Source organism: Haliotis rubra, unplaced genomic scaffold (genome assembly GCF_003918875.1).
Source record: "Haliotis rubra isolate DU_JTF1 unplaced genomic scaffold, ASM391887v1 Scf185, whole genome shotgun sequence".
Taxonomy (NCBI): Eukaryota; Metazoa; Mollusca; class Gastropoda; order Lepetellida; family Haliotidae; genus Haliotis; species Haliotis rubra.
In genome coordinates, this window is record NW_025765836.1 from 1,230,920 (window position 1) to 1,252,885 (window position 21,966).

General features: G+C 39.8%; 1 pseudogene; it reads right to left on the reverse strand.

Annotated features, from left to right (window-relative positions):
- Window positions 1-377: 377 nt before the first annotated feature.
- Window positions 378-21,138, reverse strand: LOC124273870 (annotated as a pseudogene).
- Between the last annotated feature and the right edge of the window lie 828 nt (window positions 21,139-21,966).

Consider the following 21,966-nt stretch of genomic DNA (forward strand, 5'->3'; position numbering starts at 1 on the left):
GTGCGATAATCTGTTTGAAATTACCAAGTCCATGAAAGTCAAATGAGTGCACTATCGCTTAACGTGTACCAGTATAATCTTTACGTCATTCGTATCTTATTCTGGCTCCCGGCTGGAATGACGTCACATTAGAAACGACGTCATAGCTGAAGATCGTTCAACAATTGTACTTTTCACACTTATAGCATTTTACGACAAGAGTTTGGGGGCGGGAAGGAAATGGATTAATAAAACGTAAGTATTAAGAATATATTACACTCGCAGGTAGGTCATACTGATATTAGGTACCTCGTGTAAGAATTCTGGTACTCTTAAAATCAGTATGACATACACACTATCATAAATATTTATAAACATTGCAACACATAAAAGACGAATAAGCTATATCAGTTTATTGCACAATCAGCACAAATACATTTACAATATGAACAGACGGACTGATGCCACAGGAAAGGGACATTTCCGCATCTCCATCATACAAACCGATGACAGTGTCCAATCACATCATTAATAAACTCAAAACGATGCTTGTTCTACGTCTTAAATACTTGTATCTCTGTACGTCGTCGGGTTCATTCTTTTTTGTTTGTTGTCCAGTTTAGAGGTCTTTTCCTAGTTTATCTATCTCCGCTAGGACTCTGTCCATCTCAGCATGGTCCTGTAGAGGGTTGGTGATGATGATGCGGAAGAAGTTGACAAATCCCTTGACTGAAAGAGGTGTGTATCCGATCATCATACTGCCAGTCTCCATCATCCGTTGTTTGATTTTGGGAGCCACCTTGTAACAAAGAAAATAATATAATAGATTATCGGAGACTGTGTGTGGACTGTAGTAGACTACTTTGGCAGCCCAAACCTTTCATATGTAATCATCCAGGACCTTTAGGGAATAGCAGCTTTGTTTGTGAACATGTTTATTTATCCAGAATTTGCAGATTCAATGTCATCACACAATCTTCAAACAGCCTAACTTGTCTATGATCTCCCAGCTATGTGTCGGCTCTAGTTAACGTGTACTGTCTGGGCAACTATAACTGTATAAAGTGTGTCTTTATATGACCAGCTACTATTTCGACATCATGTGTCCGATTGGGGTTATTCATGAGCATATCACTCCACTTACTTTCCCAACCTTCTGCCACCATTCCGGCGTTTCCTCTTGGCCGCGCAGACTTGGAGGGATGTACCAGAACCCAACGTTTGTGCACTCGAACTGAAGCGACAACAACAGCAGCCTTGTGTATCAACATCGTGCAACCCATGCCATGAGGCTATGGTAATGGTATTAAACATAGACTAGTCGTTTACTGTCTATGAACAATTGTTTCAAGATCGTTTAGATTCTGAGTGAGTGGGTATAGTGCAGTTTTGACCAGCATTTCGATTAGGTACACAGTGTCAGCTCAAGGTGGGTCCACAGTGAATCAGGTGTCATACATCTATCCTTTTATTGAAACCAGGAAACATGGGAATGCTGCTGACAAAACAAGATTCATAATCAAGCCGAAACTGAGATTGTGAAATACAAACCTCGGGTATGATGAGCCTAAATCCTTCTGTTTCTCGAAGTCGCTCTGCTAGATACCTGTTTCAATAGTAAAACGAAGGCAAGAAGTTACTTTAGATAGAACAATGTTTAACTAGGTTTCGGTGTAGTTGTATGAGTTTATAGTTTTAATTACTCCTATTGGGAAACATATTGTTGTTGTCCTTTATCCAAGCAACGATGCATGCCACAGTTGTTGCAGGATACGCTCCCTTTCCCGAAAACACCTCATATCATCACTTCGTCCACGACATAGTCACAAGGAGTGGACATCATGAAATATGGACATCATCCCCTGACATAATAACATCAAGACATCTATCATAATATCATCAAACTAACCGACATCATCACCAGTTATGCAATTCACATGGTATGGAAAGCGAACGTAGCTCCACCACGTGTTATTCAGAGCGAATGTAGCATCACCACATGGTATGGATACCGACATGATAACACACACACACAAATGAATGGGAAATGAACGCTGTACTTTGCTGTTTGGGAGAAAACTGCGATACATACCTTGCGCTGTCAAACGTCCGGATTACCCTGTCCCCCCATGCCTTTATCGCCCATCGCCTTCCATGCCAGCCAAAGCTTCATGGCGTCTACCTTACGTCCGCACTGTATGGTCTTATCTCCTGTTGTTGGAAATACATAGTTCTATAGGAAATGTATATAGACAAAGCAATGTACATATTTCTTACATGTATGTATAAGCCACACAATGTGCTGTTTCATACCATCGTAGAAATAGTAAAGTGGTCATACATGTCATACTTACCTAACTATATGACGTTTCTGATTCTGATGTTACGCTCTTTTTTGACGAAATAAAATGAAATCAATTTGGTCATACAATATTACACGCTTTCTAGACAGAACACGTACATGAATCATTCCCCATAATTCTAAATGTTTTTATGTAAATAACTACATTTGTACCTTGTTGTTTCGATAATTACATACCAATATCAAAAGTTGGGTCGTAATTCTTGTCCTGTTGGAAGAGGTATTCAGCGTTACCTCGATTGCACTCCTCCAGAAGACCCTGAGGGTGTTCAAAGGAAACTTGCAGCAAACACAAGTACTTTACACAACATAACAAGGTATCATGTTAAACAGCCCTTAATAGTCTTGTGTTGTTTAAATAATCAGAATGCTGGCTGAAGTGCTTTGGAAGCACCTAATGTTCTTATTTTTGTATTTGGCATTTGACACATATGAACGACAGTTTCTAAAATATTATATCCCATCATTTGTTATAAGATTAGAATTGTTCTGCCTGGTAACTCGTTGAAAGGAAATTGAAGTGAAAATCTGTTTATAAAATACATCTCAAGGATTTGAACTTGATTGTAATAGCCATTTGCTATGACAAGCTGGTATGATTTGATTGCACTGTTTTACCTTCTCGCTGACCACGAGCACAGAACACTGGAGCTGTATACCACTCATTTTGTGAAGGTTCCATGCAACAGAATTAGCCCTGGAATGAACGAATACACTTGTTACCGACGGTGTTATCGTGGAAGCTATTGCTTTTCATTCCCTGATTGAAATTTCTGACCAGTTGAGCCACTGTTGGTTTGTTTACAAGAATTGCCGAGCTCCGAAGCTCTTTCATGTGCCGGGAGTGACTTCATAATGTATTACTGAAAGTATAATTATCATTTCATCTTTACAAGATACTGTGTAGCTGGAAATATTTGAAAGTTGTCATTGTGTGATATATCCATCTATGGGTCGTTTTATAACCCATGTAACCTAAACGGGTGGGTATAGGTTAAATAACTCGCGTAAGAGGCGATGTCGGGAAAGTGAGTTGGGAAGAACAACTGGACTCGAAATAAACATATGTTACAGTGTGCTGTCTGCGCTCTGGTAGAATGAATCCAACGCAAACTGCTAGTCAGTGTCGTTATTTATTCCAGTCCTCAGATTGAAATTACACTGATCATTTATATAGTAAAAAGCTGTAAACAAAACAAAAGCCTGAATTACAATGGAGTTCCATAAATCCTATCTCCTATGTCGCATATCATAGATCCTATAAAATCCTATATCCTATTTCAAAGTAATTGTACCTTATAACATGAAGCAGATAGGATAATATAAGACTTCAGTAATTGATACAGGTTGAAAGGTGAAATATGTCCTAATTACAAACCTCCTTTTACAATAACATAAATTGACGAAATTCAAAAGCTTCCTTTACATCAAATTTATCTCCATTGTAGCCTAGGTAAAACATACACACAAATTAACTACATGTATCTTTCCTGACAGATACACTTTACAGAGTAAATATCAACAAATTTATATTAAATGTAAGCAAATTATAATGCAATTGAGCCTATATGTAGATAAAGCGTGTGACCAAAACCTGTGCTATTTTACCGATAGATGAAATCACTTTAATTTACACTATAATTACCCTAAGAGGTACATAAATGTAGAATAACAATACTCTAGACATAAGAAATAAAGAGTACTTACACCTTAGTTGTCCTATATTTTCCGATGCAATCGGATGACCTATTATTTCCTAATTTTCCTTTTTACTGCCCATAAAGCATGGCCGGAGCCGCTCGCTTGACAAGCGCGATAACTTTAAACCTCTAACGTTAAATAAGACCGGTGTTAAAAACTAAATATGCCTTTGAAGAACATAATCAAAGGGAGATAATTTTTTATAAACCTAATGTGACAAATCCTGGTCAAAAGGAGGTAACCTACTACTGTTACTGATGTAACGTAACATACAGACAAAACAGTTTATAATGAAAATAAAATATAATGAAAATGAGACCTGTGACTTTCTTCGTTTTCAGACTGAAAGTGTGGCTATCTAGACATTTGACGCACGTGTTTGACTCCGCGTAGTCCGGCTATTTATAGAGCCTTATGAACTACCATGCTGCAGTTTGACATGGCGACCTCACTTGTACACTTTATACTGACGCCAGGACGACTAGCTCTCTTTTAGCATCTAAAAGCCGAGCTTCAGGCAGAATTCATACTGTGGTCTGTAGTTCTTCTGCATCCAGCGTCATTCACCTGAACCTCCGTTTTTCACTAAATCATCTTTCCATACCCTTCCAAATATCAAACATGCTTATACTTTGAACGGTAGCAAGTCAACTCTATTAAAACGCATAAAATACAGTAAACAATTTGATGGTCATGACTCAGCATCAAGTCTGGTATCTCTATGTAACGTGTCAGTGTGTCCATATTGGACAGCGTAGTTCATGGAATAGAGAGGTGTCCACTATCTCCAGTCCAAGATTACAGCGGTCCAATCTGATTGATTGGAAATCCGCCGAGATTGTACCTCACCTTTCAACTCCTGCCATCAGATGCTTGTACTCTTCAGTGAGCAGTACACCGCCGCCCCAGGCGCCCTAGGTTCAGATAAATACCATGATTGTAGTGATACATGCGATTAATGTGTGCACGTTTACCAGACACTGTAGCAAGCCACATGTGTCTCTGTATTGGCACAGACAAACTGGTAATGTGCTGCTTACGACGTGGTCGAGATAGGGCAATGGTTTCTGCTTTTCAGATTTCAGATTTCAGATTGTAAATTAGAAATGTCCTCAATGATAATAGTGTCAAGAAGTTCTGATCAATGGGCTCTCTGAACTTAACCTAGCATTGTCCTCTGAGAAATAATTGATGACGAGTTAACTATTTGAATGTAACATTTATACAGATTAGCAGTTTTATGCTAACTACACCCAAGCTATCATCACAGCTACGTGGGGCGGTGGGGTAGCAAAGTGGTTAAAGCGTTCGCCCGTCAGACCAGGGTTCGATTCCCCACATGAGTACTATGTGTAAAGCCCATTTCTGGTGTCCCCCGCCGTGATATTGCTGGAATATTGCTAAAAGCGTCGTAAAACTCACTCACTCACTCACTAACTCTCCCACTCACAGCTACGTACATCAACGTGCATCCACGCGCCATGCTTTTCACAGACATCAGCTATACCGGCTAGATCGTCATAAGCACCGAGCACTGTGGTCCCTGAAGTCGCCATCACAAACAAAGGAATACTTCCCTGAAATAATAAGTGATTGTACTTAGATGCTCGTTCCTACAATACAGATCTACATGAAGCAATTACAGCTTTGGAGGCCAACATTCAACCGTAAAAGCATGGCCACCGTAAAGCTATATGCATGTATCAAAACAGCAGGGAGCTATCAGATTATGACGGAAGCCGTCAAAGTTAAGAGGGTCACTCCGGTAGTACTTCTATTGAGTATAGATCAAGTAGTTCTGGGGCTTTAAGAAACTGGTTTTGAATATATTGTTTCAACATTTTCGTACAAAGGTTAGGCTTCTGAAATTTCAGTTCATGCATTGTGTGAAGATAGTTGCGTTCATTGCCAAACACATATTTGATGAAACATTAACAGTTTACGAGTTCTTTTACGTGTTGGTATTTGGTATATGTTCGTGTTTTTGGTACGCCACAATACCTCAAAGCCGCTTAAGCACAATTATAATGACGAGTATATAATCATTTATGAATACATTCTTGTACCCCAAGGGAATGTTGTAATGCCACTAACCTCTTCCTCTGTAGCCTTGATTTTTTTTTCAAGATCATCTATACTCATTTTCCCCTTTTCGTCCGTCTCCACCTGGACAAGATTTTCCGTGCCAAACCCAAGAAAGCTGGCCGACTTCTGAAGGGAGTAGTGGGCCTACAAGAAGCAAAGGACATCGTCATGGACTTGTTTAGCTATAGCTAATATAAACTATCAGAGGACAGGAAAATATATTGTGTTTAACAGTGTTTTTCACTTGGTGTCCTCACAGACATTCATTTTCACCTTTTACGGAATGGAATCTGTTTCAGAGGATAATCCAAACTTTGTATTCCCTAGCGATGACGGATATATGAAAGTTTATTAGAACAAATGTCATCGAGGTATAAAACACACTGAGTGTGTGCATCCCCGGTATAACGAATGCCTTGTGATTAGTCAGTAGATAATGAACACTCCCTTTGTATGAGTTGTAATATCAGTCGTAAATCAGTCTCTGACAATGGAAGAGAGAAACGTAGTGATTATGATATGGTATCAGTGAGTCTATATAAAATAATTACATGATTAAGGGTAAAACAAATATTAACTATGAATGCGGTACAAATAATGTGAATACCTTGACCTTGACCATGACCTTACCTCACTTGATGTGAACAGTTTCATGTTCGGAATTCCAATCATCCCTTTCGTCTTCGCTTCCGGACAACGTTTGTATCGTGCAAGATGATTGGCTAATATGTTTGAATATGATCCACCTAAAAATTGACAAAACAGATTTTATAAACTTTGCGGTTGGCAAAGTGTGAGGAAACTCGTAAATTGGCATCTGCATGTTGACCTCACCTGGACACATGACCCCGTCACCTTTTGAAAATCCAACTATTCCGCATATTTTCTGCATAAGGTATTTCTCCATGACAACGAACACAGGGCAAACTTCGTAAGTGTGACTGTGAATAAAACGGGAAAATATAATACTTTTGTCTGCAGCATAGCGTAAACTCTCCAATATAATTACAGTAATGTTCTTAAAGACACGCAGATGGCATTCCAGATATGACACAACAGTGACAACAAAGATGATCCGGTTACTTATTTTGAGATGAACAATATGTTCTAGTGTTTGTTTTTCGGATGAACATTTGAGTAACCTTTGCATTTGGGGCCAAACACCTAGTATTACCACTATTCGATAGAGGTTCGTAAAAACATCCTCATCGTACAACTGAATCTTGTGAAAATTTGAAACGACCTTGTCGATTATATATATTAAAGTGCATTAGCAATACATTTCACGGTTACGTTAAAACTTTTTCACATAACGTGGAACATTAGTAACTTGATTTGTGGTACTATGAAAACTTTAGTTGAAAGTGAAAACAAATTAGACACCACCTGTATGTATGGCACATTCATGCGTGTCAGTGTTTTTGTTCACATGCCAGATTCAGTTCAGTCTTTGACTGGATGTATTGTACTTTGGAAGGTTCTAATCTCAATATTAATGTTCCAAGATCAAAACATATATTATACAAAAACATACATTCTGCTGTGCTGTCTTTGTAATACCGGAGAATGCGTAACACAGTCGACAAGTCTTGGCCGTGTTACATCTAAAAGTGAGTGAGTGAGTTTTGTTTTACGCCGCACTCAGCAATATTCCGGCTATAAATAATCAAGTCTGGACCAGACAATCCAGTGATCAACAGCATGATCATCGATCTGCGCAATTGGGAACCGATGACATGTGTCAACCAAGTCAGCGAGCCTGACCACCCGATCCCGTTAGTCGCCCCTTAAGACAAGCATGGGTTACTGAAGATCAGTATTCTAACCCGAACCTTCACGGGTCTACATCTGTAAAGCTCCATTTAATTATTAATAGTCTATAATATCCGTTGTGTGAAACTGTAAATCTTTATGTTTGTTTGGGATGCCATGGACAATCCTGAACACTTTGTAACCACACGATGCGTCAAAATTCAAAGGGATCTGATGTGCTAAAAGGAGTGTGTTTGAACAGCATTTTATCGCATTGTGTCAGGGTGATATAGGACTAAAACAAGAAGCGATGACTACTCTGATGAAAGCCATGGTGCATGCTGAAGTTGATTTCAGCAAGCTTAGTCTCTATGAAGTAAATATATTAAGCAAGTAAAAAATTAACATCAATTTAGTTGCCATGGTGTGCTCCCGACAAACCTAGAAACATTATCAGCTGAAAATGGGAAACGAACCCCTCGGGGAAGTATGCATGTACAGCGGATTGTTGTGCCTTAAAGGACTTTGACATTAGTCTCAGTCATTGCTAACGTCGAATCGAAATACCTTTGACCATTAAATCCATAACAGAGTAAGGTTTCCGGAAACTCACAGGCATGTGTATGTTATTTTTTGAAACCCCGGAACGTCCTGAATGGAATGTCTGTATGTGTCTGATATGACATCACGTTACCGGTCTGCATTCTGAACGATGACTCAACGCCATTCAATGTGACACGATGCATGTTTATTGTTAAAGAGGCACGGAGTAATACTACAAGATGTAATTGGCAGTGTTAGCCATTACAGTCCTAGGTATACCGATGCCACGATCTGGCTTTTGGATCTATAATAAACAACGATAAACGTGTAAACAGCCATGGGTTGGAAAGAGCGAAAGACACCCCCATACGATTAAGGCACGTCAGATTTTGATGTGACGATTATATGAAAGGCCAAATGTCGATTGTTATACATTAACATAAACTGGGACTCGGCAGGTGTGAATTCTACAGGTTTTCTTTTGAAATACGTCAGTTTGTTTTGGAACAGATCAAAACCAATAATTTCAAAGCAAATGGTACAGCAAAAGTATTGCTCTGCGCGACATTGCACAGCAAGGAAACATTGTTTATGCAAACTCTATTCCCTTTGCGTACCCTTTTCGCAAACATCTCGTGTCGTCGCGAATTTACGTGATCCATTCATTAATTTTTTCAGTAAGATAGATTTTAAGCCCAGTAGATGTTAAGATAAGAGGTAGATAATTCAGATCGCTTACCCTATGGTATTGACATGTTATGTTATCGAACCACTGCACGAAGTGATTATACCAGGTGTTCGCGAAAAGGTGAACTTATCCTGCGCAAGCAGTGGCAATGGTCGTAGACACATGGAAACGCAAGTCAGGTGTTCTGAACAAACATGGAACATGTGTTACGAGATACACTGGACATCATTTTGGTCACTGAGGCGCTAATTTTGGAAATGTCCACCATATATCTCCCATAAAAGAAATTGAAAGGTTTACGAAGGACTTGAATGTTGTAACCAAGTTATTGACACAAATAGTATTATCTCATGACGCCAAGATCTTCGGACAGTATACAGTACTAGTGTAGTCGACACGGAGTCAGTATGATGTGTCTGAGTAGGGTACATGTATGTTTATATGCGGCTTGGTATCTGACTGGGTCAGTGCTAAAACTGGCCAACGTTAAGACCAGTGCAAGCAGTCATGTACACGCACTTGAAGAATGTCACATAATGTCTTGAAAACTGAACATGTGTCGATGTATTGCCTTCCAAGATTTTCATCTGAGACTCACATGTTTGTGTTCAGACCATCAGTGACCCAAGCGCCGGCAAGACTGTACGGGTCCACTCCACTATACAGCTGGTTGTAGAACCGAGGGTTGCCTACAATCATGATACCAATTACACTTGTAATACCAACCTTACAGATGCAAACTTAATAATATAATAAATCAGAGATTAATAGCTCAAAAAGCATGCATACTATTCCAACATAATTGTTAGGACTTTTCGGAATCACATTGATCGACAATACAAACATATAGCATGCTAGCTATGCAAGCCGTGAAAACAAGCAATGGACAATTGGTCAAACATGAAAATATGAGTAACAAAAGTGAAATTATGCTTGACCTAGTCCAGGTATATTGCAGCTTTAGTAGGATACAGATATTAACATGAAAACAGTACAGAGGCAGACGCAGGCGCTAGAAGAGGGAAGATAACGTCCCTGTTGTGTGCATCAGTAGAAAGTCTTGCAAATATCACGACTGACACATTATCCGCAGGGAAAAAACCCTTGATGTATCGTGAGCTGTTTTTCAAATGCCACAGACCAGCACAGGTGTCCTTGTACAGGAAACTTCGTGATTCACACAGGAAACAACTTTAACTTTTTCAAACATGTAACATTACGATGCTTTCAGTCAGTGTTTGTTAAATATCTCCTAACAAATACCACACATTAATTATTGTCCTTTAAAAACACATCACCCCCTGTACATCATTCAAAAATTCATGTGTAAACATTATATTCTGTTTACCATCATAAGTTTAACCTCTGTACCTGTGTCACACAAGACTGACTGACTGACTGAGTTTGGTTTTACGCCGCTTTTAGCAATATTCCAGCAACATCACGGCGGGGGACACCAGAAATGGGCTTCACACATTGTGCCCATGTGGGGAATCGAACCTGGGTCTTCGGCATGCCGAGCCAACGCTTTAACCATTAGGCTACCCCACCGCCCCTGTCACACAAGAGACTCGTGTTAATGTTAACAAAAAGGAACAACTCATAAAATCATCTTTACCATTGTCACTGAGAGTGGGAAACTGAAAATGAGCAATAATTAAATGTCAAGGATGATGAACCGAGTACGTATGTCGTAACGAATTATGCTTCCTATCGATACGTACCTGTTTTGACACTGTATTTGACAACTCGGCGGCAATGGTCGAGTAGCTTCTCTCTTGGTTCAGGGTCTCGTCCAATGGGGAGTTGCATCAGCTCCTAAACAATATCAATAATTAAAATAATTGTGAAGAAGCGGTTTAGTGTATGTGTAAGTTTGGTCCAATGGACACTGAAATTTAGTCCAAAATATTGAGTTATCGTATCTCAGGATATATAAATTTGTTTGGGGGCTAAGGCAATCCAGGATTGCCAAAATATTTAAGATTTGAGCTGAAGGAATGTTGGTTTACTGGTACCTATCTATAAACAAGGAAATATGTCTGATCCCAACACCTATCGGGGAATATCCATGTTAAGTGTCATTGGTAAAATTTTCAATTATTGTTCTTGAAAAAAGATTGCGTAGCTGGGCCGAGTTTAATGCTTTACTTAATGAAGGGCAAGGAGGCTTTAGAAATAATTATTCTACCATAGATAATATGTTCTTACTCCATTCTTTAGTTCATAAGTACCTGCGTAAAGCAAAGCATCGTTTTTATGTAGCTTTCATCGATTTCCGCAAGGCCTTCGATCTTATTGATAGAAAGAAATACTTGAAAAGGGTGTACACGGCAAGATGTATAAAATCATTGAGAATATGTACTCAAATGTGTGTGCCTCCGTTCGTTCTGGTAAATCTAGAACAGATTTCTTTTCAACCAATAATGGTGTTCGCCAGGGCTGCATGCTCAGTCCGCTACTTTTCATCCTATTCATCAATAAACTTGCAGACGATCTCCATCATGGCAATACTCGTGGAATTTATGTAAATGAATACATAGAAGCTATTAAGATATTACTGTTCGCGGATGACGTTGCACTACTAGGAGATAGCATTGTTGATTTACAAAGAAAATTAGACATTCTTGAAGATTTTTGTAACACGTGGGGCTTTGAAGTAAATAGAATAAATCTAAGGTGGTTGTTTTCCGACACGGAGGACGCGTTAAGAGAAATGAAAAATGGGTTTTTAAAGGTCTACCTGTAGAGGCCACCCCTTTTTATAAATATTTAGGAATTGTATTTTCATCTCGTTTAGTTTGGTCTAAAGCATGTGAAACGCTATCTTTACAAGCCAAACGTGCATGTTTCCCTCTGTTTCAACTGTTCACCAAGTATCAAAGTATGTCTTTAACTATTGCTCATAATATAATTGTCAGGAAGATACTACCAATTTTAACCTATGGAAGTGAAATTTGGGGCTATACTTATAGAAAGTGTATTGAAAAGGTTCATAGTGAGTACTATAAAAGATTTCTGTCAATCAGTAAAAAAACTGCATCATGTGCTGTACTTGGAGAAATTGGCAGATATATAACTCATCATTTTTGTAAATTATAGTACATTTAAGTCACTTCTTGAACCTGAACTGTATATTTCCTGTGGCGCATTAAACAAAGATCTTATGCGAATGTTGATCAAATTCCGATGCCAATCACATAACTTGAATATACAAAAACAACGTTTTTCAAAGATAATTGTCCCATATAAAGAATTAGTTTGTAACAAATGTACTTTAAACGTGCTTGAAGACGAATATCACTTGTTGCTAATATGTCCATTTTATAACCGATGCAGATCCCAATGTATTCCAGCCTATTTCCACAGCCCGCCTTCAATTGTCAAATTCCGAGCCCTTATGAAGATACACAGTGTCGCTGTTCTTGAATATGTATATTCCTGAAGCAAAACCTACCTTAAAATAATTGTATTATGAATTATATTTCAACTCTACACACCATGACAATGTTGTATTGTCTGTTGTACTCTTGGCCACCTTGCCTTCAATTCTGAATAAAGTGATCAAATGATCAAAGATATATAAATTTGTTTTGGGCTAAGGCAATCCAGGCTTGCCAAAATATTCAAGATTTGAGTTGAAGTCCTTTATATTTATTCTCTGCGGTCTTGAGGAAAACGTTAATGATGCTTTGAATGGTATTCCAATTACATAGCGATGCATGTCTCAGACAGCTTTGGGGGAACACCAAGAGCAAGGCTATAGCAAGGACAACCCAGAAACATATTCGGTGCAAACCGGAAATCGAACCCTTGATCAAAGGATTCTGGCTTGCTCAAGGGACCCAACTCTGCATAGCCAACTGATCGCCTTAAACGACTGGGTCACCTGTATACCCTGTAGAACGAGAGGCTAATCTCTTTCGTTTTGTCAAAATCCAATGTCCTTAAAGTGCATCAATTATGTGGTGTCCGTTGCTTGGGAAAATGTCATTGCATTGTAAAACTGAGAAAAATAATATTATTTTCTTCATCATTATGGACCAGCTAGTACAACATAATACTGCTTTAAATGACGATTTGTAATCTTTTCAGATGACCACTTTGTTCCTCTATGATGTCGCAAATATTCAAGATTCGCTTACTTAGTAATAATATTCACACGAATGACTACACATTATTTCTTTCATTTTCATTTCATTTTCATATTCATATCAGAGGCATTAATCAACTCCAGTGAAAGCGGTTCACAGATGCATCCCTGGAGGCTTCTACTACAGTTGATAAATAGTGAATCTCACAACACTGAGTGTACTTATTCTTTTTGTGTATTGTGATTGTACCACCGAAAAACCCCGCCCACATCCTTCCATTGTGTTTTGCATTGTCGGCATTTCGGTGTGCTCCAGTGGGAATGATCCCCATGTGCTTCCTACAACCAGCTGGTCTGGATTGCCACACGTGTTACCCTGACCCACTGTGTTCCTGCCTGGCTGACTGACTGCCCACCACGCCAAATGCCGTGTTATGTTTGTGTAAGGTTTCGTTTGACACGGGGGATCTGAGACACGTGATTTACAGTCTGAATACAAACACTCTTATCGTCCGTTAAAGTTAAATAAGGTTCATTCCCTTCTCGGCAAAATTGCAGAGTATATTTCAGAGAGTATTCAGGTTTCCTGCAAAGACCTTTCTCCCTGTCATGGTATTGTCTGTATTATACAAGGTTTCGGAACAAACATCGCTACTAGTGAGTGAGTGAGTTTAGTTTTAAGCCGCACTGAGCAATATTCCAGCTATATGGCGGCGGTCTATAAATAATCGAGTCTGGACCAGACAATCCAGTGATCCCATCGCTACTATAATGTGCCTTAATGATAATAATTACTACACTTTAGACGTAGAGAATCGGTGTACCTACCTTTGCTACGCTGACTACAAACTGCTTTATATGCAGCAAAAGTAGTAGCCTTGCTCCAAGGCTGTACATAATGCTGAACCCATAGACGTATACTAACTTTGTCATCAGAAGAGGCAAGTCTAGATAAGCGGACAGTAAGGACCCCGTCTGTTATTTATTATTTTGTAGAAATTATTTAAACTATTAATTCTTACCTAAGAGACTTGTTCAAGTCAACAGAAATAACAGAGCCCATATTGTATCTGGCAATAGTTCGTATTAATATAGTGACACGCGTAAGATACATTTGAACGGAGGCGTAAAGTTTATTGACTTTAATATATACTGATGAATTACCGAACAGGCATCCTTAAGAAGCTTGGATACAGGGAGAGCCCCAGGGAGACCAGAGATTCAGAATCTAAGGAAGTCTAGATTTGCCTCATTTAGGGTTTTACCATTGCAGGAAGGGCAAGGCTGTAGGGAAAATAATATGGTTCAAGGACTGTGACAAAGACTAACCAAATTAATCTGTCTATTACCAGAGACCATATAATAGATGATGGTTAATGATAAACTGTTGGGGAGGGCCGTCCCTGTATTATATGGTCTCTGCTATTACGTTTGGTCCCCTAATATATTTTTCCTCAAACGACCACTCCCGAACACTTTGTCGCCATGTTAGGACCTTTGGTGACTTAGAGCTCATCCAACATACATTAGTGGTAGCAATCCTCAACCAGACTGTATGACGTTGTCTGCAAGGGTAATTAACAACTGAATGCAGACCGCCTCGAAGCCTCCCTCACAGCTTCAGAGGAATGCCGGTGTTCAGTCGGCTTTTAACTTGATACAGTGACACGGGACGCAAGTAATTACATCTTATGTAACCGGTCTAGGCTTGTGTTTCTCACACTAAGACAGGCGGTTACAGCAGCCAAACTGTCTCAGTACAAAGACGCGTTAGATGCACACGTGTTGTCAATAAAAACAAAGTGGCCTGGAGACCGGAAACGGAGTTTTTCTCCAAAGACATTAGCATGCGACAGAGGATTGGAGGCATTTCCACAACTATTTCCTTCATTTGGTGTTTAGATCATGTTCGAATGATGTGTTTTAGTTGGAGAGTTTCTATATTTACTATGTTCTTCATTGTCCTCTATTCATATCGTTAGCTGGTAGTATATCGAACCCCTTTGGTTAATCCAGAGGGATTTCACACGCGTGATGGTTTGGAACTTTACACAATATGTACGATCGGAATATCATATAGCATATGCAGATACTAATCAGAGGTGGCTGTTTATGCTAGGTCTTGAATGTGAACAGTCCGAGGGTCACAGTGTAAGGTTAGTTCTGTGAAAGGAACATTGAGATATGTACGTTTCTAAATTGAAAACAGTCACAAATTCCTGGCACATAAATACAATGCCGCCAACGCATATACGAGTCGTCCGAACGCAACCCACAATGGCGGGTCTGGGCCAAGTTCCCAGGTGCAATGACTTTTAGGTGACATGCACGGCGCAACTGAATTTTTTTCAAATGACGCCTTGCTGGTGCGTATGGTTGAAATATGGTCTGTGCTTTCAATGTTGCGCCCAGGTTATTCTCGTTCGTGTAGAATGAGTCGACAACCCACTTTCCCGCCTGGAATATTTAAGTAATTATCTGTCCAATTACGTACTGTATTCGAACAGGCTGCATCGTGATATAACGGACGTTAACCTTGGAGCAATATCAAACTGACATGACATACCTGACCATTAACTATTAATACCATGCATAGTTGATCAAACATTCCTTGTTGATGTCAGGCTCTTCCTGCATCTCAACACTAGAGCAGAAAGTGCTTGCCATTGCTAAGGGCAGTACTTCAAATTTAGAAGTGCTTTTTTCTGGGTAATCAATCTAATCGGTTGAGGACCTGCCATCGATCTTGTCGAGGTTTGATCGCACGATAGGTGAGTCACTAGATCACTGCATAAAATAAGATTCATCCACTCATGCTGTTCAAGGAATGACTATTACCCTAGCTTGAATGTTTTGCTTGACTGCCCTTACCTGGAGTTTAGCGGGTTGCTGGAACTCTAGTACTTTTTCTCCATCTATACCGTCTCTGAGGGCATCATTGACAACGATCTCTTGCACTTTGGATAAAAAGTCCTTTATCTCTGGATCGGAGTACGGGTTGACTGTAAGATAAAGTACAATGAAGTTAGGGCTGGGACGGGTAGGAAAAGTGGAATCGAGTACCCGCATCTACTTACCCGAATCGGAATCGAGTACCCGGAAATGTAAGGAATACAGCGCTTCTGTCAACTCTCTGAATATTCAATCACGAGTTGATAGAGATAATGATAGAAAACTCGAAAGGATGGCAATAGGACATTAAAACAGATCTTGGGCTATTTAATTTACGTCTGTTAAACCAATATAAAGAGTAACACCATTACTTACATTTATCGTTAAAACACAGAACGTTTCGTTCCCGCTGTAACTGTAACTTTCACTACTCACTGCTCATGCGCAGGTAAATTACACTCATTAATAATAACCCCCATTAATCGGACAATACCAATGATGTAAATGAGTGTTGCGTCAATCATTGAAAAAGACAAGTTATTATCTGCACTTGTCATTACAGAGTTCTCTCTTTTCCGGGTGCTCGATTCCAAGAAATAGGACTCGATTCCAGCTGTACCCGACCCGGATTCGTGTACCCGAGTACCCGTCCCAGCCCTAAATGAAGTCAATGATTCCATGTTTGTCTGTGCAAAAAAATATGTTTTTTTCACACGAACAGTCTCGAGACACTTGAAACGGCACAGGCATCCTAGTACATATAAATATGATAGAATTTATAACTCCTTTTAAACTGGAAAGAAGTTAAGTGAAATTGGAGATTCAGAACCTGAACCTGTGTAAATCTAAACTTGCTTCAATTAAAGTAAGTGCTAGGGAAAATAATGCGGTTCAAGGACTGTGAGACAGGCTAGCCTCCTAGCTGAGCTAACGTTAATGCAAAAGTTAAGTTTATTTTGTTCAGTATATTTTGGCGTTAAACAGGTTGTTGTGAACTGAACCTTATTTCCTGATCTTAGGTGAATAAGGTAATGGGGTTCAGTTCTCTCTTGATGAACATTTCACAAGCTGATACTCGTAAATATCGGTCGAACCTTGGATTCTTTATACTTAGAAAGGTCTAACACTTCAAGTTTGTACTTATTAGAAGTTTCCGATGTCCTTTTGTGCCAGCTTTGATACGGTATTTATTGACGGTAAGTGTTGTCGTTCGGAGAGCTGTTTTAAAGTATCAAATACTTCCAGTGAAAGAGATAGTGCTTTAAGTACATATCTTTAAATAGCAATGGCATCTTAGAGCTGTGTGTCCTTTATTCCTCTCATGTGACGTGCTGAGATGCAGTGACACCACAAAGACGTGAGATAAAACTGTGAATGTAACGAATAAATGATACTTGTGTGGCTATAGTAAGTGAGTATGGTTTTACGCCGCTTTTAGCAATATTCCAGCAATATCACGGCGAGGGACATTAGAAATGTGCCTCACACATTGGACCCATGTGGTGAATTGAACCCGGCCGGGTCTTCGGCGTGGAGAGCGAACGCTTTAACCGCTAGGCTACTCCACCACACCGTGGCTTTAGTGACGATCCACCTACCTGACATGCTTGTTGCTGTTGCCTTTCCTTTCGTGAGCACAAAGGCACGATGACGGGTGTTCTCTGTCACTGCTCTGATTCCTCGACAAGACCTCACAAACTGACTATACATTCTGGAATGAAATATATTACATATACACATATTTGTATGTACCGTATGTATTCAGCTTCCTGTTTAACATAGCTTTTCAGCTAATAGTAAGTCTACCCTGATAACAGTCACATATATGACAGCGGGGTTGCTGGAGTAAGGGTGTACGGTAATTACCTTTATTGTCCGGGTGGGAAGGTCGACAACGTTAGATAATATATGAGATTATCTTGCTTTAACTCTGCATCTACACGGACAGCAGGCGACCAGACCACAGCGATAAGTGAGTGAGTGAGTGAGTATGTTTTTATGCCGCTTTTAGCAATATTCCAGCAATATCATGGTTCACCAGAAATGGGCTTCACACATTGTATCCATGTGATACATGACTGAACCAGGTTCTAGTTATGTCAAAGATCATCAGTGGCATCAAATAGAAACACAACATCAAATACAAAGCGGGAAAACCATTTCCATAACCATAAGAGTGAGTGAGTGAGTTGGTTTTACGCCACTTTTCGCAATATTCCAGCAATAGTACGGCGGGGGACACCAGAAATGGGCTTCACACATTGTACCCAGAACCATAGGAAATCGCCACTAAACATTGATTGACACCATGAGAATCGACTACAGCTAGGGATCGATTACATGCATCAACAAAGTTCATGAGCCAGCCGCCCTGTCCCCTGTTGTCTTTCGCCCAAAGCATAGGTTACTACTGAACTCTCTCTCTCTCTCTCTCTCTCTCTCTCTCTCTCTCTCTCTCTCTCTCTCTCTCTCTCTCTCTCTCTCTCTCTCTCTCTCTCTCTCTCAGACAGGCAGGCAGGCAGACAGACAGACAGACAGACAGACAGACAGACAGACAGTTTTACCCGGTTTCAACTGTATTATGCCTAATTCAAAACCTAACCCAATACGCCAACATCTGGTCGATCAGCAATTTACCTAGACTAACAACTAGTCTCTGAAATGAACATATTTTACTGAAAAAAGTTCATAGTAAAAAAATATAAAATATAATGAAAAGGAGCCCTAACAGCCTAAGACTTTCTTCATTTTCAGAAGCTGAGGAAATATAAACTTGCCACATTTTCTAGACTTGTGCCGGCTTTCTTGGATATATTTGCTTCAGGGTCTGTACGACAGACTACAATTTACCTAGTGCGTTAGACTAGCACTTAGTCTCTGAATAAACATAATTTTCATATAAACAAATAGCTCCGTTTACATTGAAACGAAGCCAAGTGAGCTGGGTGATTCCTGAACCTGAGGTAAATCGATCTAGATTTGCTTCATTTAGGGCTTTTGCTTTGCGGCAAGGGCTGGGTGGAAGGAAAATAAGGTGGTTGAGAGACAGCGGGACAGACTGATCCAGTGATAGCCATTCTTTACACAACTGATGCTGTCGCCTGACCTACATCCGCTCGAGTTGAAGTAGATATGCTGCAAACAGTGTGAAATGATCATATGCCTGTCTAGCGAAACAAACGTCTTTAGTCATGTATGTACGTTGTACTGTGTAGAATTTCACGTCACTGATCGATAAAAACAACACTTACCATCCTTTCAGCCCCGCGGCATCCTCTACCGTCCGCATGCCAATAAACGTCTAACGCTATGGTAATATCCTACAGAAAGGTCGGAGCCTTCACACATTTCACAGTCTCATTTTCCGCATACTCATTATAAGAGCGAGATAAGTTATCTGTAAAATAGATTGCTAGGGATGCTTCAGTAAGCTTTATTACGCCAAACACACGTATCTTATCGACAACGGTTTAGAAGCTTACAGTGACCCACGTGACGGTAAGGTTATCGTGTTTGTTTTAACGCTGCAGTCATCACTATTACAGCAACGCATGTCTACTATCAGGTGCTTACATATCTATGAACCCATTATCCGAAATTCGTGTTTCAAAGATACATTAGAAATTCGAATTTACGTTTTTGCAATTTCAACGCCTATTCAACGCTTGTCGTAAGAGGCGACTAACGGGATAGGGTGGTCAGGCTCGCTGGCTTGGTTGACACATGTCATCGGTTCCCAATTGCGCAGATCTATGCTCATGCTGCTGATAACTGGATTGTCTGACCCAGACTCGATTATTACAGACCGCCGCCATAGAGCTGGAATATTGCTGAGTGCAGCGTAAAACTAAACTCACTCATTCACTCACTCACTCGATATTTTGTGTAGGACCTGTTTATCCCTCGAAGATGAGAGTCATATACTGTAGGACTGCACCATATTTACGGACATAAGAAAAGAACTCATTCCAAAGAAAAACGATGGACATTACATATCTATTTATTCGTTCTTCAATTCTCGAAACACTGAAATCATTAATAATTTAGCTAAATATTTTTTCCATGTGTTTAAACAACGAGGGGCACTGTAAACTCTAACTTACTGTTAAATTGCTTTGAATGTTTAATGAATATGTACAATGGGTCGTATGGCTTTTAATGCGAATAAACATACTCAGCATATTATGTTGTCTCTGCTAAAAGAAGTAGGATACAAAAAGAAAATGTTAGAAAAAAAATTAAGATTTTGAATCACTCTCCGGAAAGCGATATGAGCACTAACATAAGCTTAACCCCCGTGCTTTTATATATACTCCCTATTGTGGAACTTGATATAAGTGTATGTACATATAGTTGGTCTATCCCTCCATTGGAGAATGAACTGTTTACGTAATACGGTATATACCTTATAAATATACATGATATATGGAGAAAATTATATGACCATGGCTGCAGCTTTCCGGAGAAGATAATCAAATTGTCATTAATAACGCATAGCCTTGCATAACACCAATCTCTATGGGTAATGTAGGTCGGCGTGAAAGCAGACGTGCTACCGTGTTATAGCCGGACTTATTGTGTGGAGTACAACACCTGTCTCTGTCCAACCTGCATCCACCAGGTAACACCACGCCTCTGTGTGTATTGATCCTTTCAGGGACAGTGAGTCGGCAGAGTCAGTACATTTTTTCCTATATGTGAATAATGAAAGCTATAATTGCACACACTGTGTTGAAATTACATGTTCCAGGGTATGCTTGGTATACTAAAACTGAGCGTGTGAAAATATTCATATAAGCCGTCTGCTTACCGACACCAAGTGTTGTCCCCGACGCTGCGTCAATGCGTGTGTGACTGCAGGCTACCCTTGTGTACGTGACAGACGCGTTCTTACCTTGAATCAGTTACGCCTCTTAAATAACGCCGGTGTGACCTTTGAGCAGTCGTCAGGACAGTAACATTCCGCTTCAATTATGTATGGATGACCTTTAAAACAGCGAAACCGGGTCAAGATAAGAGACGCGTGGACTGTTTGCATACTAATGCAAACAGTGTTATATCAAAAATTAGATGTGTCAACAGAACAGCGCAAAATTATCTCTGCCACTATCACATGTCAGGTGTATCTCGCCATGATATAATGTGAATACTAGTGCCCGGCTGTAATATTTGTTTCCCCACTTGATTGTGATGCAGGGCCTATATTTTCGAAGCTCTCTTAGCACTAAGATAGTCGTAAGTGCCATACATTAACATTAACTTAAGACTATCTTAGCGCAAAGAGAGCTTCGAAAATCTAGGCCCAGGTTGTGTGTGGCCTGATTTTGTGACAGTGAGTGTCTGATGCTGGAGTACTGCTGAAGACTGTATCTGGTGAGTAAGTTTTATTGAGTAGTTGGTTGTTAACGCTGCACTCAGAAATATTCCAACTGTGTGAGTCTGAGCCAGACAATTCAGTGATTACCATCATGAGCATCGATTCATGGTGTTGGAGTACGAGCACATGCAACAAGCAAGTAAGTCAACCTGACCATGCGACCACGTTAGTTAAGCCTGATATGCCTGTTAAGCCTCTTGCACGCATATTCACGAATTCTTTGTGGTACGCCTTTACGTCATACCGTGAAATGTCATTGTCTCTTTTCAAATGATGTAAGAGGAGTACATTTTCGAAACTGGACTTTTTTCTTCATGTAATGCTAAATTTTTTACAATAAATTTGGAACAAATGTTATATTTCGGATTACACTTTCTAAGTAAAGCACAGATTCCAGTACTTTTGTTGGGTTGAGTCCCATCCGGGATTCGAATCCACACCCTCAGAGTCAGGCAGATAATCGCCACCACACAAAGACAGCCGCCTAACCAACT